General features: G+C 41.0%; 1 protein-coding gene across 1 annotated transcript in view; it reads left to right on the top strand.

Annotated features, from left to right (window-relative positions):
* CMSS1 (cms1 ribosomal small subunit homolog) overlaps positions 1-14,564 on the top strand; it is a 203,241-nt gene that overhangs the window by 36,323 nt on the left and 152,354 nt on the right. The window lies entirely within an intron of this gene.

Genomic DNA, 14,564 nt, shown 5'->3' with positions numbered 1-14,564 from the left:
AACAAGATACATACTATATTGTAATATGCCAATTGGATTGGTCTGAATCATTGCAATTCAGTCTTTTACAATGGCCAACATTTATTAGAAATATGTTTTAATAGATTGAACTGAATTTACTTCCCCATAAAATGACTTTAGCATTGCATTCATGGTTGGTTATCTGCACGTGTTTTTATGCTTGCATAAACATTGTAAATTGTATGGTAAGTATTAAGGGATTAATGTTGTGTCATACGGACTGAAGCTTGACTTTCTAAAGATGGTTCATATTATCATAAAAATATGAGTGATTCAGTTTAATCTACATATTATATTTTCTGTATAGTCATTAAAAATACATTGTTTGATAAGTATACTTAAAAATGCCCTGTTTCATAATATTCTGGAAACAAGGTCTGGAACTGGCAGCTTCTTCCAATCAAGTTTGTTACTCCCTGGCCTCTACCTTTGAAAAATAGATTAGTAATTACCAGACAGGATTCAATGTGTTTATTTGTCGTGTTATAGCAATAGAATTCTACTGTTTTGGCCCCACCCCTATTAATTTGACTTTAGGCCTATGGAAGAAGAGAGAGAATTAAATTAATAGTTTTTCCTCACTTATAATGCTTAATATTTATTGGAGTATTTAATTATGTATTATTATTTTGTTTGGGGATAAAAGTTTAAACATTTTCTAGTAGAAAAACAAGATAAAAAAATTAAAAATAAATAATAATGGGATATTAGTTCAGTTCAGTGTTCAGTTCTGGAGACCTCACCTACAAAAAGATATTGACAAAATTGAACGGGTCCAAAGACGGGCTACAAGAATGGTGGAAGATCTTAAGCATAAAACGTATCAGGAAAGACTTAATGAACTCAATCTGTATAGTCTGGAGGACAGAAGGAAAAGGGGGGACATGATCGAAACATTTAAATATGTTAAAGGGTTAAATAAGGTTCAGGAGGGAAGTGTTTTTAATAAGAAAGTGAACACAAGAACAAGGGGACACAATCTGAAGTTAGTTGGGGGAAAGATCAAAGGCAACATGAGAAAATATTATTTTACTGAAAGAGTAGTAGATCCTTGGAAGAAACTTCCAGCAGACGTGGTTGGTAAATCCACAGTAACTGAATTGAAACATGCCTGGGATAAACATATATCCATTGTAAGATAAAATACAGGAAATAATATAAGGGCAGACTAGATGGACCATGAGGTCTTTTTCTGCCGTCAGTCTTCTATGTTTCTATATTAGCACAATACCACAACCAGATATTCACAATTCTCTTAGTCTCATATTATCTGTCCTTCTCCATTTCCAATATTTATTTATTTATTTTATTTATTAAATTTGTATGCCGCCCCTCTCCATAGACTCGGGGCGGCTCACAACAGTATGTTGTGTGTATATTGATATTAAGAATGATTAAGGTTGCAAAGAGAAGATACAGAGATATAAAGGTGGAAAAGAGAGGAATTTATTTATGAAGAATTGGCTGTGGAAAATGTCCTCTAGATCAGTGTTTTTCAACCAGTGTGCCGTGGCACACTAGTGTGCCGCGAGACATGGTCAGGTGTGCCGTGAAGCTCAGAGAGAGAGAAAGCAAGAGAGAGAGAAAACAAGAGAAAGAGAGAGAGAGAAAGAGAGAGAGAAAGAAAGCAAGAGAGAGAGAAAGAGAGGGAGGGAAGGAGAGAGAGAGAAAGACATAGAGGGAGGTAGGGAGGGAGAGAGAAAGAGAGCAAAAAAGAGAGGAAGGAAGGAAGAGAAATAAAGAGGGATGGAGAGAGAGAGAGAGAAAGAAAGAGGAAGGAAGGGAGAGAAAGAGGGAGGGAGAAAGAAATAGAGTGAAAGGGAGGAAGAGAGAGAGAGAGAATTTTTTTGTCCAAACTTTTTTTAGCCGCCCTCCCACTCAATGTGCCCCAGGGTTTCGTAAATGTAAAAAATGTGCCGCGGCTCAAAAAAGGTTGAAAATCACTGCTCTAGATCAGGGAACTATTTCAGATAATATTCACTCTGATAGTAGTTTTACACATACAAAAGGAATTGGAAAGCTCAAATTTGTTTTTCTTGGCTGTTGAATGAATATTCATGTACAGGTGAAATGTTTTCCATGATTTCTAATCTGGATACAGATTATAAAGCATACTAGAAACACTTTCTTATGTTTAGCATTATTGATTCACTGAATATTTTGCATTTCAGTTTGAATGTAATAATCAGAGATTACTGTTTGCAGCTGGCTGACAGAGCAAATATTACATAATGCTTTAGGACAGGAAATGAAGAGCATGTCTCATTAATACTGAGAAAAATTTGAGTAAAAGTTTCTAGAAATAAAAACTGCAGTTGAGTATTCATGTGGTGCATCTGGATTAACTACGAAAGCACAAATCCTACGCTCTTGACATTTGTTTTTACATTAGAAAAAATAAGATAAAATGTTATATTCATTGTTTTTGCTATTCAATTTGCATTGTTTATTCAATGTATATTATTTACTGAATAATTACATTATTTACTCACTTTTCATTTTTTAAATTGAATTTTCAGCTTTCTGTTTTAAAAGTAGCCATATTCATATTTAGCCTGAACAGACAAAACCCAGATAAACAGACAAAGGCAAGGTAGGAAAAGGGCAGATGGGATTTCCCTGTGGCACTGTAAAAGAAAATAATATTCAGTCTCCTGTAGCTCTTGTTAATAGGACATTTGTTTGTAGACCCTACTTCTTTAGGAATGTAATCTTCAGGGAACTTCATGTTCATACTTTATGACCTGAGAATATCTATTTATCAGAAAAGATAACAAACTGCTTTCATCTCTCTCTCTCTTTCTCCATCCATCCATCCATCCATCCATCCATCCATCCATCCATTGTATTGCCCCTCACAGAGGATTGCCATCTATCTATCGACCTACCCACCCACTCACCCACCTACCTATTTAGGAAGGTTTATATGCTGCCCAATTCCAATGGACTCTGGGCTCACAATAATAACAAGAATTAAAAACAGTGTAAAAAGATTACAATATCAACAGTAGAAATATAGAGGATAATAACAAACCTTAAAAACCATACATACTCTCAATCATTCATGGTCCCAGGTCCATCAGAAAAGCCAGGTCTTAACAGTTTTCTGGAAGGCCGTCAGGGTGGGGATAGTACAGACCTTTGGAGGCAGTTGGTTCCAAAGTGTCGGACCAGCCACAGAGAAGGCCATTCCCCACCAACTGATATTATTTACAAAACGGGACCCAGAGAAGGCCAACTCTGTGGACCCTTATTGCCCGCAGGGAAGTATGAGGTAGTAGGTGGTCCCGTAAGTAATCTGGTCCTAAGCCATGTAGGGATTTAAAGGTAATAACCAGCACCTGAATTGCATCCAGAGACCAACTGCTAGCCAATGCAGCTCATGGAGAGTAATGTGGGTGTACCTCGGTATCCACTATAGCTTGTGCGGCTGCATTTTGAACCAGCTGTAGTCTCCGAACGCTTTTCAAGGGTAATCCCATATAGAGCGCATTACAATAGTCAAGGCATGAGGTGATAAGGACATGAGGGACCATGCAAAGAGCCTCCTGGTCTAGGTAGGGTCACAACTGGTACACAAGGCAAACCTGTGCAAAGGTCTTCCTAGCTAAGCTGAAAGATGTTGATCTAGTCTCAGCTGCAGATTTAGGAGGCAAAGTTGATAACCCTATCTGAAGGGGTTATTTCTCTCCTCCCCAGCAGCAAAGATGGACAAATGAGGGGCTTCATAACTACTTCCTTTAGCAATTGCAGAAAGAACCCCTCACTCAAGGAGGTATTGATTAATTTCTGGAGCCAGCCTTGTGTTACCTCCCTGTTGGCTGAAACCAACCAGGAGGGATATGAGTCCAATAAACAAGTGGAAATGCTCATCGCTCCCATATACTTGTCCACTTCATCAGGGGTAATAGGATCAAACTCATCACACACAACAGGACTAAGACTTGCTCCAGTCATCTCAGTTGACATTGCCCAATTGGAGTCCAGGTCTACTCGCATCTGAGCAATTTTATCCATCAGAAACTGAACAAATACTTTGGCTCTACCCTATAAGAGATCCCCAGATACTTTGGCTCTACCCTATAAGAGAGTGGGTCACGCTAAAAAAGGCGGCCAGGCAAGAATCTGCGTATTAATATTAAGATTTATTAGATTTGTATGCCGCCCCTCTCCAAAGACCGGATGCAATAAATGTGAAAAATGCGAACATTTTGCCACCCATATCACAACTAGATAAGTCTTCTTAAGTGTTTGGTCAGACTCGGATTTACTAGCTCTCCAGTGTCGCTCTATATGTCTCTTCTAGTGTTTCATCTCTGGACAATAATCACCATTCCTCCTCTTCCTTTGTCTCACGGCTGATACAACACCGGAAACCAAGGGTGGGCTACTGCCTGGATTGGGGGAAGGGAATGCAGTGGGGTAGCGAAAATGGTGCTCTATCCCAGAGCACCCAATTTGCACTGAAAGACGTTGAAAGAAAATGCAGGGCGTCTTGCATAAGCCATGCCCACAATGTGGTAGTAAAAATTTTGTTAGTTCTTCACTGCCTGAAATCCATCTGGGCACATCTCCGAGAGGGGAACACCCCCTCATGGCCCAGCCAAATCTCGGTTATGTATGTCAGGTCTGCCTCCTCCTCCAGGAGCAGGTCCCGGACCAGAAGGGCCTTGTTGACTACAGAGCAGGCATTCAGCAGCAGCAGCCTGAGACCAGGGCCCTGACATCCCCTGTCACCAGCTCTACGGGATAAACTCTCTTACCCCCAGAGATCCCCTCCCTAACCTCCCCAGCCTCCAAATCATTTATTTGGAATGATAAGGCTTGGCATGAAGATTCCAAGTTCCAAGCACCACAATGCCTAGACCAGTGATGGCAAAACATTTTGGGTTCATGTGCCAAAAGGAGGAGGTGTGTGGGGGGGATATGCATCTGTGCCCAAACCCATAATTCCATGCAGTCCCCTAGCACATGCACAAGTGACCCCCCCCCTTGCTCCCAGCATGTGATGGCAATCCTATTTTTTGCTCCCCCCAAATTCCAGAGCCCTTCTAGGAACCTGTGGAGGGTGAAAACAGCCTTCCTCTCTCTCACACACACACCAAGGTCCTCGGGTGACTAGAAATATTCCATTTGCTGACTTCCAGTTGAACCAGAAGTTCCATTTTTTTCCTCTCCCCAGGCTTCAGAACCTTTCTAAGAACCTGGGGAATATGAAAACAGCTTTTCCCACCCTCCTGAGGCTCACCCTCCTTTCCCCACCCTCCTTTCCGGAGGCCAGAAAGTTGGAAAATGGGCAATTTCTGGTCTCTGGAGGGCCTCCGAGGGGAGGGGAAGGCCATTTCCCCCCTCCCCAGGCTCCTAGAAAGGCTCTGAGGCCTGAAAAGAGAAAAAAATGGGCCTTTCCCATCCCCTCCATAGTCTTGCTTGACTCCCAGTGGGCCCAGAAAGCCCAAAAATCAGTTGAACTCACGTGCCCACTGATATGGTTCTGCATGCCGTAGGTTCGCCATCATGCCCTAGACATTCAACTTGGAACACATGAATGTCTTTGCTCCATCCATCTTTTTAAATAACTAAGAGTCTTTTAATTTACAGCGTGAATGAGAAATTGATGGTGCAAAACAAATGCTATTTTAATTGTAGTTCTATATTTCCCATAATATTTCTGAGCTTCATTTTAACCCTAAGAAAGAAGAAGGTGGCTGCAGCCATTACCTTATTTGGACATTTCTGAACTTACTCATGAAAAAAGATGAAGTATAGTTCTAAGGAAGAAGATATGAAATGTGATTAGGAGGAAAAGAAGAGTTGCAGACGACATGGATATGAAAGAAATGAGGAACATTTTGTCTGAGCTAAAAACACCTGTGATATGTATATGTTATCTGTTTCTTTCTGTTCTTTTTGTACCATAGAAACATAGAAGACTGACGGCAGAAAAAGACCTCATGGTCCATCTAGTCTGCCCTTATACTATTTTCTGTATTTTATCTTAGGATGGATATATGTTTATCCCAGGCATGTTTAAATTCAGTTACTGTGGATTTATCAACCACGTCTGCTGGAAGTTTGTTCCAAGGATCTACTACTCTTTCAGTAAAATTTTCTGTAATATTTTCTCATGTTGCTTTTGATCTTTCTCCCAACTAACTTCAAATTGTGTCCCCTTGTTCTTGTGTTCACTTTCCTATTAAAAACACTTCCCTCCTGAACCTTATTTAACCCTTTAACATATTTAAATGTTTCGATCATGTCCCCCCTTTTCCTTCTGTCCTCCAGCATGTTAGGGCTACATTTGTATTATGTATGCTTTGTGTGAGTGTGTTTTTCACTAAACATCACCAGTTTGACTCTACTGTTCTTTTTAGCCGGAAAATAGGCATTTGACTGCTGATGTCTTCCAAGACAGCCATTGGTGAATGGACACTTTCTACTTGGAAGCTATCTTTATAGCCTTCATAACAGGTTGTTAAACTTTGAAATGTGTGTCCTGGCAACTTTTGTTACCTCTTCTCTAATCAGATAAACATACTTCCAATGAGTTCTTTTGAAGTGAGATAGACTATTTTTATATAATGATGATGATGATAATAAATACTTTATTGTCTTTACATACATTGTACATATACATATATTAGCCGGGGTGGCGCAGCAGGTATATATATATATATACAATGTATATATACATATATTAGCCGGGGTGGCGCAGAAGATAGAGTTCTGTACTGCAGGCCACTGAAGCTGACTGTAGATTTGTAGATCAGCGGTTCAAATCTCACCACCGGCTCAAAGTTGACTTAATCTTACATCTTTCTGAGATAGGTAAAATGAGGACCTGGATTGTGGGGGCAATACAGTATGCCGCCTCTGTTAAAAAGTGCTATTGCTAACATATTGTAAGCTGCCCTGAGTCTAAGGAGAAGGGCGGCATAAAAATTGAATAAATAAAATGAATGCAGTGGTACCTCTACTTAAGAACTTAATTCGTTCCGTGACCAGGTTCTTAAGTAGAAACGTTCTTAAGTAGAAGCAATTTTTCCCATAGGAATCAATGTAAAAGCAAATACTGTAATGCGTGCAAACCCATTAGGAAAAAAAATAAAAGCTTGGAATTTGGGTGGGAGGAGGAGGAGGAAGAAGAGTAGGAGGAGGAAGAAGAGGAGGAGGAGGACAGTCGCTGCCGAAGGAAGAAGGTAAGGTTAGGGGAATCAAAAAAAATCCAAAACTTTAAGGCTTAAAAAAAAGGGACTCTGAGACAGTGAGGAGGAGCACATGCCTCCCATACACCCGGTGCAAGGCTGCCTCTCATACACTGGTGGCTACCTGCTGCCTCTTCCTTTCCATGCTGAAGGGCTCCGCTCTCTTCTTGCTCGCTTGCTTTCTAGCCAGCGCCTTTCCTTCACTGTGGTGACTCCTCGGCTGCCCAGAGCAAAGGGAGCGTTTCTTTTCTCTGGGCACTGGCAGAGGTTTATTCCCTGTCCAAGCACCCAGAGAAAGGAAAGTGCTTTATTCATTCTGGACTGCCAAAGCCTCCTTAAGCCAGGGGTCGACAAAGTTGTTCAGAATCTAGGAGCCAGCCAAAAAATTTAGGAGCCAGAATTTTTTTTAAGCAAACTTGGTTTTTTGCCGAGTCTCCACCTGACATCGCTTTCACCCCCTCCCCCCCGGCGCAGGCCTGGCTCCGCCGAGCCGGCTCTGCTGTACTCCCGTCGGGATCCGAGGGGAGACCGTTAGTCAGAAACCGAAACAAAGAAGAAGGAAAGGGAGACCGGGCCGGGGACGCGGGGGAGGGGGGGAGGGGGGAGGAGGGGTTACTGGTCGGAAGTCACCGCGCACGCGGCCGGAGGAGGAATGAACAAAACCTCATGCCGGGAGGGGAGGGGCTTCCGCTTCTCTCCGAAGGCGGGTGAGCGGCCAAGATCGGAGCGTCTGTGTGCGGTGGGGGGGAGTGAAGGGGTTCGAGTAGGAGGCGGAATGGAGGCAAGGGGGGGAGGGAGAGACGCACGCAAGCGCAGGGGACGCTGGGAAAGCAGCTCGCTCCGAGGTTGATTGGCGGAGCTATGGAAGCCAAGATGTACCATTTCTGGGCGTAAACACAAGGCGGGAAAAATATACTGTATACCAGTGATTTTCAACCTTTTTTGAGCCGCGGCACACCACCAACCAAAATGACACAAATCTAATAAATAAATAAATAATAAATACATACATACATACATACATACATACATACATACATACATACATAAATAACCCCCTCATATATACAATCCCATGTAACATCCCCTTATAAATACAGTCAATCATCAATCATCCCTCCTGAAATTTATACCACTGTCTCATTTCTGGGTACTTCTCCTGTCTTTCCCCCTTTTCTCTCTCGTGTTTCTCATTTCTCTCTCTTCCCCCCTTTTTCCCTCATTCCTTCTCCCTCTCACTTCTCCTCTTTTTCCATCCCTGTCTCTCTCCCCCCCTTATGTGTGTGTATGTATACACACTCCAACCATTTCCAAAACCAGTTGAGGGCTGGGGTTTTTTTCTCTTTTATCCTTTTCAAAAACAGGTGTGGGCTGGGGGGGTTTTCTTATTATTTGGGTGCTTTTTACCATATGCTTCAAGAATCACCTCTCTCTCTCTTTTGTTTCACTCTCCTCTCATTCTCTGCCTCAATCATTTTCTCATTTCTCCTTTTTTCTCCCCTTTTTGTTCTCATTTCTCTCACTCTCCTTTCCTCTCCCTATCTGTCTTGCTTTCTCTCTCTCTTGCTATCTTTTTCTCTCTCTTGTTCTCTTATTTTCTTTCTCTCTCTTGTTCTTTCTCTCTCTCATGCTTTCTCTCTCTTGTTCTTTCTCTCTCTGTTGCTCTCTCTCTCTTATTTTCTCTCTCTCTCTCTCTTTCCTTTCTCTCATTCCCTCTTTCTCTCTATCCTTTCTATCTCTCACTCTTTCCTTCTCTCCCTCCCTTTCTCTCTCTTTCCATTCCCTCTTTCTCTCTATCCTTTCTATCTCTCACTCTTTCCTTCTCCCCCTCTCTTTCTCTCTCTTTCCTTTCTCTCATTCCCTTTCTCTCTATCCTTTCTATCTCTCACTTTTTCTTTCTCTCCCTCCCTTTCTCTCTCTTTCCTTTCTCTCATTCCATCTTTGTCTCCTGGGGCTGACTGCGCCTGCCCTGCACCCCCCACCGCGGAGGGAAAGCATTTGGCATCGGCACCGCCAAACCCCCCCCCCCTCCACAAGCAGCAAAAGCCTCTGCGACTGAGCCGGAAGGCAAACGGCGCACCCCACCGCTTAGGCTTTTGCTGCTCCTGGGGGGGGGAGGATTTTCTCCTCCCCGCCCCCCCGGCAGCCAAACGTCGCTGGTGCAGGAAAGCAGCGTGTTAAAAGGCGCGCTGCTTTCACGGAAAACAAACCCGGCTTTCCTGGCAACGGAGGATGACAAGCAGGATGAAGCGGGGTGGAGCAACGCGAGGCTCAAGCAGGCAGCTTCCGCGCGTTTCTTTCAGCGGAAGAGGAGGAGAGGGAGCGGATCGGGCGGGCGGGGGCTGCGCCTTCTACTGCCGGCGCCTCCCCGCCCCCGCCCCCCCCCCCAGGCAGGCAGGGGAATGGGGACTGCGCGCCCATGGAAAAGGGCACGCAGGGGGGGTATTTTGGGGTGCGCGGGTAGCGGCGGCGGCGGGCAATAGCCGGGGGGCGGCTTCTGCAAGTGGGAGCTCCAGGGCTGAAGCCTCAGCCCTGGAGCTCCCACTTGCAGGAGCCACCTCGTGAAAAACACTGCTGTATACATACAGTACAGCAGGCAACATTTTCTAGGCGCCAGACAACATTTTCTAGGCGCCACTGGCGACCAGGCGCCTGGGTTTGTCGATCCTTGCCTTAAGCGCCATTGAAAGGCTCCTCTGGCAGCCGGGAGTAAAGGGGGAATGGCAGGAAACTGGTCGGGCCTTCGTGCCGCTCTCAAATTTCCTGGGAAATTTTTCCAGGCTCAGGTTCTTAAGTAGAAAATGGTTCTTAGGTAGAGGCAAAAAAATCTTGAACACCTGTTTCTTATCTAGAAAAGTTCTTAAGTAGAGGCGTTCTTAAGTAGAATTACCACTGTATACAGTATACCTATGCAACAAAATCCGTATGATGCCTAAGACCAATCTCAACATACATAACAATCCAAAATAATATGCTCAACATGCTCAAATATATCTTATGCTTATTATTCACTACCAAACAATTGGCTACTATTATTACTATTATTATTATTATTATTATTTTAAAAAGAGCCACATAGATATGGTCAAAGCCAGGATATCTCAAGGATGATTTTCCTGAATTTGTTGTCAAGTGTGCCACACAATGAACAACATCAGAAAAGCCATAATATATACAGAATTTATGAATGTCTAAAGTCCAGAAGAAGGCAGTAGCATATCTTTATTGTATCATGTCAGAACACTACTTGCTTGTGTCTATGTAAGCTTGACTTGAACGTAATTTTGCTATTGAAATCCACCCAGTTTATTTCTCATGCATATTTATGAAAAAATGCCATCTGTCATAATTAGAATAATTAGAAAACAAGGCAAAATCCAGGAATCAAAAATAAAACCTTGTAAGTTAGATTACTTGCTATGATTCATATCAGAATAGCCAAGCATTACGTTCAGAACTACAAATAATAGCAAAACATGGCAGAATTGTGTTAGATTTATAATAAAAGATCCAAATAATCTGTTTATTTATATAGAAATAGGTCAAACGAAATGCCATCTAACTTTGTCAAAACTCTTGAGTCTTTGAGGACCTGTCTGGGTGTAAACTGGTTACCACTGGTATTTACTGGTAGAACTTTGGTCTTGGTCTTTAGGACAGTTATGACTTTTTCGTCCTCTTTCAGTCATACTGTTTTTGGTAAGTGTGAATCAGTCTCTTTTTTCATTCCAGTACATCCCACATCTATTACATTAAGGCAGTGATTTTCAACCTTTTTTGAGCCGCGGCACATTTTTTACATTAACGAAACCCTGGGGCACATTGAGCGGGGGGGGGGGCAGCTAAAAAAAGTTTGGACAAACAAATTCTCTCTCTTCCTCCCGTTCGCTCTATTTCTTTCTCCCTCCCTCTTTCTCTCCCTTCCTTCCTCTTTCTTTCTCTCTCTCTCCATCCCTCTTTCTTTCTCTTCCTTCCTCTCTTTTTTGCTCTCTTTCTCTCTCCCTTCCTACGTCCCTCTATGTCTTTCTCTCTCTCTCCTTCCCTCCCTCTCTTTCTCTCTCTCTCTTGCTTTCTTTCTCTCTCTTTTTCTCTCTCTCTTTTTCTCTCTCTCTCTTTCTCTCTCTCTCTTTCTCTCTCTCTTTCTTTCTCTTGTTCTTTCTCTCTCTCTTGCTTTCTTTCTCTCTAGTTCTTTCTCTCTCTCTCTCTCGCTCTTTCTCTCTCTTGCTTTCTCTCTCTCTCTCTCTTGCTTTCTTTCTCTCTTGCTTTCTCTCTCTCTTGCTTTCTCTCTCTCTGAGCTTCGCGGCACACCTGACCATGTCTCGCGGCACACTAGTGTGCCACGGCACACTGGTTGAAAAACACTGCATTAAGGTTTATAACCACTTGTTTAAATAAATATTTTATGGATATTTTCATTATTATTTTTAACTAATACTTAGAATTAGAATAGTGCTGGAAGGGCTAAGGTTCATGAGTCTCTTCCCTTATCATTACTTCTCATACACAGCCTAACTGGATTATTATCAGTATAAATCAAGAAAATAGAGATGGAAAGGCAGGATAGAAATTAAAATAATATGCAGAGTTCAGTAGGAGGTGACAAATAAAATATGTTTCTATTTGCTAGAATATAGCAAATAATGTGCCATATCATGGTTGTGTCCCATTTTATTTATTTTTTAATCTTTCATTTTAAAAATGCTACATTTTCTGTCTTAAATTACAACATGGTAATACTGTGAAAAAAATAGAGTTTTGCAAAGTAACAGTTTAGATATTATTACAGGAATCCCTCCCCTTGTTTAATTTGAGTGCTGAAGGCAACATTTTAATGTTATGGGGTCACTTTTTATGACACTACCATAAAATTTTCTTTTATAAAAAAACAACAACTAAAGCAATTTGATTGAAAGCATCCACTTCTATTTCCTGTTTTAGCAATACATTTGATTTTAATATTTTAGATAATACCTTACCTAATACTACATTGAACTGTGGGACCTTTTCAGCTCTGTAGCATCAATTTCATTACTGGCAATGGTTCTCAAATATTTTTGTCAGAAGACTTTTGGCTATCTATGTTTGTACAACTGAAATTGCAATAATAGAGTTCAAAATCATATGTCAATAATTTGGTTGTTCTTCAACTATTTTGTTTCCATGAGTTAAGGCAGAGGTCTTCAAACTTGGCAACTTTAAGACTTGTGGACTTCAACTCCCAGAATTCTGGGAGTTGAAGTTCACAAGTCTTAAAGTTGCCAAGTTTGGGGACCCTTGAGTTAAGGGGTAGGTAGGTAAATGCAGTTTTGTCTGTTAGCTAATACAGAAGAGTTAAAAAAAAGTGGGATCTTACGAAGAAGCTGTAAGAGGAAAGGCACTATTTTAGCTGCTGACTCCATCTAAACAATTCCTGTCTCCATAGAAACTAATCATAGTTTTTAAAACATTGTTGTACTTGTAAATATTATGGCAGGATAGAATACCACAGAATCAGAGAAACTAGAGCTAAAGTCTGATTAGGTCATTGCGACCCTTGCGTGCCAACACAAAGTTGCTCCTTTTTTAACTCTTTAGTCCAGTTTATTTTGTCTATTCAGTGATTTCAAATTATTTGGGGCTTCAAAGTTTTATTTTTTGTATAACTTACTTGGAGATGAGAGTATTCTGCTCCATGAGGAAGTTATGTGCATTGATTAGGAAATAAGGAAAACATTAGGAAAGTCTTCTGGATTTTTCTTCAGTCTCTAGGTAGGTACAACACATCATTTTAAGTCATATATCTTTAATCAATTATTGTTCAATAAGGGCAGACAGGTTTAGCTAAACCACAGTGTGCTATATCTTAGCCATCTGAATTTTCTACCTGACATTTGATAAAAATTAGACCATAACCTTCTTGATAACTTGGAACAATATGAGATGCAGGGTCCACTACCATGATGTGTTTGCAATTGGATGAACAACTATAGCTAATGCATTGTCCTGTGTTCACATGGAGGGAACTACATAGAGTTCTGTTCTAGTTTCTGTATTCTTCAACATCTTCATAAATTACGTAGTGGGATTTTACTCATATTTTACTCATAAAATTTTACTCATAAAATTTTCAGGTGACACAAAGCTGGACTGATTGCTAACACTTAACAATTTAAAAGGATCTTGATAGACTTATCCAGTGAAGTGTTCATTGATAAGAAAGGTAAGATTCTGCATTTTGGTAAAAAAAATAACAGCAACAGATACACAGGTACAAGATAGGTGGTCTTTAATAGAGGTTAAAATAAGGTTAATGAGATAGATATGACCATAATTAAGTATGAGCTATTAATATGATGTAGATGCCCAAAGAACTAATATAGTTTAGGCTACATAAACAGAAAATTTCTACCTACCAGTCATGGGATTTGACAGTGTCCATCCTGCACTGGTTAGACTGCATTTGGAGTATTATGTTTAGTTCTGGTCACTACAGTAGAAAAAGAAGCTAAGGAACTAGAAATAATGCAGAGAAGAACAACAAAAAAAAATGTAGGGCTTGGAGCCCAGGCCCTATGAAGAACTTGGCATATTTAGCCTAAAGAAAAGAAGGCTAAAGAAAGATATGATAGCAGTTTTCTAATGCATGAAAGGATGTCATACAGCATAAAATAAGGAATTGCAAGATGTATATGAAAAGTACGAAGTAGGTCAGCAATATAAACAGAAGCTTTGGCAGGCTCAGTCCAATCATCGAGCAAACAGGATTAACTCATGCATGGCTGTTATATCTACCATGGTAGAAGAGGGATATTAGGTAGGACCAATGTCGCTTCTCTGCTAGGTAGAAATGAAAGCCCATTCATATAGTTTGACAGATTTTATTGGCGCACCTGTCCCTTTGTAAACAAAATAATTTTCTAATGCCAGTGTATTTGTGCTCTGGAAAGAGACGACTGGTATATTTTCCCAAGCAGAAATTGCTGGGCTCATTCACACATTCTCTTAAACTATGCTGTACTTAGGCTTGTGATGTTGCCAAAACTCAGAATATGGCTGACATTGTGGTTAAAGCACAGAATTTCAATCAGAATCTGCTACTGAGACTTATCTCAGGTTTTCATACATTAGAATTGGAGGCCAGATGTTGTCCAAAATCCCTCCACCTTCCAGACATAGAATTGGCAGTACAAAAAGTACTCAAGATGTACTAATCCTACAGCATTGTCTCTGTCTCTGTGGATTCCTTAATGTCCTTTATCAAAACAAAAGGGGAAATTTCTGTATTCGGAATGCTGATGTTCTGACTCAGAGGTAATCACCATGTACCTGAGTTTTTGTTTTATAAAAACAAATTTAAAAAAC

The sequence above is a fragment of the Erythrolamprus reginae genome, chromosome 4 (genome assembly GCF_031021105.1).
Source record: "Erythrolamprus reginae isolate rEryReg1 chromosome 4, rEryReg1.hap1, whole genome shotgun sequence".
Classification (NCBI taxonomy): domain Eukaryota; kingdom Metazoa; phylum Chordata; class Lepidosauria; order Squamata; family Dipsadidae; genus Erythrolamprus; species Erythrolamprus reginae.
The sequence above is the reverse complement of the archived record's forward strand: the minus strand, read 5'-3'. Positions and strand labels throughout refer to the sequence as shown.